Here is a 4,274-nt window from a genome sequence, read left to right as displayed (position 1 = left end):
ATATATATATATATATATATATATACGCGCACTCACAGACACATACATATATATAATTAAAGAAGTACATGGAGTGAGATGGAGGAAATTCCCCGAATATGAGTATGAAGTTCCCAGCAAGCTAAGTCATTTCTCATTCCACTACTCGTGGTATTGAAAGCAGATTCAACCAAATGGATCCGTATTATTCTTTGAGCCGGTTATGATGAAAAGCATTGGAGCTTCGTGAATACATCATCGAAGCCTTCAGCACCAAAATCCTTTCTTTCGATTCTTTTTGATCGGCCTTAAATCATTCATTTCTTGGAGAATATCGTCAAACCTTTCGCAGCCATCTATACGTCATGACAACAGGTGGAGAGAAATTTCTCAAAATATTTTGCATATTTCAGATATGGCTTCGACATTTTCCTCAGTCGTTGCTCTGTTTTTCTATCTTCCCTGATGGTCTACTACTTATTGCGGTCCCACATCGTAGCAAGTGGATGGTGAAGTAAAAGGAGATCTATGGCTTTTGCCTTTGTCTATTTAATGGAACATATACAAAACGATATTTGCCTCCATTTCTGAAGATTACAGTGGTGTTGATTTAGATTCAACTACTTTCGGAATATCTTGTTGTTCCTATTAGATATGTTGCAGTCCTCACTACCTTACTCCTTCCGCCCTCTGTCTTTACTTCTCTTTCTCCCTCACTCTCTTTTTCTTCCCATGTCATTTAACTTCTTCTATGCTGAAATCCATTCAGTAGCTTTTAGTGCCAAAAGCGAATGGGCTGGGCTTTCTCACATGAACGTTTTGTTTCTTCACATACATCAGATCACGGCTCCGAAATAACTGTATATACTTAATATGTCATGAGAAATTCGAAACATATCCTGGATTCTTATTTACATTATTTACATTGGACGGATATTTGTCCTCATCTTGTTTGTTGTTAACACAAAGTTTCGGCAGATATAACCCAGCCTTCATCAGGTGTCTTGGGGAAATTTCGAATCTGGGTTCTAATTCTTAAGATATTTTCGATGTTGTTATTATTATTATTATTATTATTATTATTATTATTATTATTATTATTATTATTATGTGGTTGTTGTATTTTTTTCTTTCTTCAAATTTTCTATTTCTTGCCGAGTGTTTTCGGTACACGTAGGGCAGAGAAGTTCATTGTATGCATTCCCAGTTTACACACGCAAACTAACATGTAGAATTTGTATTTTAAAAAAAATTAATAAATAAATAAATTCATGAATAGATGCTGTCTTCGCAGCGATATTGCTCTTCTCAGTACATGAGTCGTTCCGGTTAACACTATTTTTTACACTTCCTGTAGGGATGGTAAGCCTATATCATTTTCGAATAGGTACATTTTTTTTATTTTTCCTACGTCATGAGCATAGACGTGGTTGTGTGAAAACAAGCTTACTTTCCAACCATATGGTTCTGGCTCAGTACCATTGCGTGGCACCTCGTGCAATTGTCTTCTTCTATATCCTCGAGCCGAACAAATCCTTGTTAGCGGATTTGATAGGCGGAAAAATAAAGAAGATTGTCGTATATGTATGTGTGAGTGTGTGAGTGTGTGTATGTGTGTGTCTTTGTTTCTTTCTCCAACTGCTGCTTGACAACGGGTGTTGCTCTGTTTACGTACCCGAAGCCTAGCCGTTTTTCAAAAGAATCGATAGATTAAGTACCAAACTTAACAAAATCAAATCCTGACGTTGATTCATTCGGTTAAAAACACTTGAAGGCGGTGCTCCAGCATCGCAACAGTCTAATGACTGAAACAAGTAAAAGATAAGAGATACTATATTTTGCCGAGGAGGGCAATATATCTTAAACTGCATTATACTCTTGAGCCTCTCAGGCGTTTGTTATTCTTGGTTTGATGTGGGAGCAGAGGCTTTCAAGTTATGACTATCCAATCTTTTCGCACTGAAATCTACATTGTCTCTCACAGTGTTGTTATTCTTATTGTTTTATATCAGGGTCAGTGATAACCTAATGAAATTATGATCACTGGAGTTTCAAATGTTTTGCCTTCGCTTTTCTTTCTTTCTTTCTTTCTTTCTTTCTTTCTTTCTTTCTTTCTTTTTTTTTCTGTCGAATACTATTTTATCCAATCTATCGTTCTATCGTTAACATTGAGTCCTGATCGTACGGATTTTATAACCAAAGACCAAAACCCATTTCATTTTATAAATCTAAAGCCACATTACAGAATATATCGCTTATGCTGTTGTTTAGAATCTGGTCATAAATCCATGTATGAAAGCATTCTAATCCCGTCCTTTTTATATTTGTACAGAACTTATAAACATATAGTTCAATATAATCTTTTTATAAGGTTGTCGGAGTTTATTTGAGGGAAGCTTAATTGTTATTTCTAGCACCTCGAAGGAACAAGCAGAGGCTACCTCATTGACTTAGTATATCTTCCCAGGGTATAAAAATGACACGGAATGGTGATTTCAAAGAGTTTTAGCTGCTATTTCTGCAGCTTATGAGTCTCCCGTTCGCTTGTTTATGTACTTGTACTGCGCTGTTACTGACACAGAAAATGTTATTAATCCGGTTTTTAATCCCGAAATCTCCGTTTTGATCTCACTGCGGGAAAAAAATTAGATAACTACGTTTTACTATAGCTCTGGATCGACTCAACCCTGGTAGTCGGAAACCTGTTGTAAGCTCGTCTGGTGGATTGTACATGTAAGAGAAAATGTGATATCAGCTGTGCCAACTTAAGGGTTTCAATTCTAATCTATGTATGATGTGGCTTATGGTCAATACATAAATAAAATGTAAGACGGTGAGCTGGCAGAATCGTTAGCACGCGGAGCGAAATGCTTAGCGTCAGTTTACGTCCTGGGTTCAAAATCCGCCGAGGTCGATTTGGTTTTCATTACAGCGCCGGTAAAATAAGTACCAGTTGAAAATCGGGGTCGATACAATCAACTTAACTCCACCCCTGAAATTACTGGCCTTGTGCCAAAATTTGAAATTCAAAGTATGGGCCTGTGCACTGTTATGCCGAGAGTCAATTGATACAAATGAGATGACCCTAGGTACCATGTTCTTGTTGGCACTCCGTCGCTTACGACGTCGAGGGTTCCATTTGATCCGATCAACGGAACAGCCTGCTCGTGAAATGAACGTGCAAGTGACTGAGCACTCCACAGACACGTGTACCCTTAACGTAGTTCTCGGGGATATTCAGCGTAACACAGGGTGACAAGGCTGACCCTTTGAATTACAGGCACAACAGAAACAGGAAGTAAGAGTGAGAGAAAGTTGTGATGAAAGAGTACAGCAGGGTTCACCACCATCCCCTGCCGGAGCCTCGTGGAGTTTTAGGTGTTTTGGCTCAATAAACTCTCACAACGCCCGGTCTGGGAATCGAAACCGCTATCCTATGACCGCGAGTCGGCTGCCCTAACCATTGGGCCATTGCGCCTCCACTCTAGGTATCATATTGTTACACTAACTCTCTTTATGCATCACAGTAATAAGATAGGCGCTTATGTGGAATTCTCAGCTACTTAAACGCCACACCACTTCCATGATTAGAAAGATTTGTCGCTTGAACAAGAGAATATGCATCCTCAAAACCGAGGGAGATCCGTTTGCTGCAAAACTTACATTACCAATGCTGTTGTTATTGTACCAGAAATGCAGATGATGATATTGTCAACTTGTTGCGTTTCCTGATAATATTGTTGTAGAAATAATAGATGCAGCTGTTGATTTTGTTACTCCTCCCTTTTCTGCTACTTCTGCTGCTGTTGCAGGTGTTGTTACTGCAGACACTGAAGCGGCTGGCATAGGCTTTTCTTATAGTTGTAACAGCTGACACTAATGTGCCTGTTGCTATTACTGATTTGTTGTTGTTGTTGTTTTTGTTCCTGCTGTTACTCGTGTTGTTGTCGATATGATTCTTTCAGTTGTCGATGTGCATCATATCGGTTATGATTAGTTTTGTTCCAGTCGTGACCATCACGTCGTTTATTTAGGCTTAATATTCGAGTGTATGCATATGTGTGTGTGTTTATGTGTGCGTAGTGTGTTTGTGTGCGTGTGTATTCTTGACTGTGTTCGAGGACCACATTGTCCCAAATTATTTCAGGTGTGAATGTTGTTGTTGTTGTTGTTGTTGTTGTTGTTGGTGGTGGTGGTGGTGGTGGGAGGAGCAAGGGTGAATTATCTACTTTCCCGTGCAGGACAAGCGATACCGTGAACGCGATGCTGTTACTGCTTATTCTTCTATTGTTGAC

This window comes from Octopus bimaculoides, chromosome 1 (genome assembly GCF_046866305.1).
Source record: "Octopus bimaculoides isolate indiv1 chromosome 1, ASM4686630v1, whole genome shotgun sequence".
In the NCBI taxonomy this organism is placed as follows: Eukaryota; Metazoa; Mollusca; class Cephalopoda; order Octopoda; family Octopodidae; genus Octopus; species Octopus bimaculoides.
The sequence above is the reverse complement of the archived record's forward strand: the minus strand, read 5'-3'. Positions refer to the sequence as shown.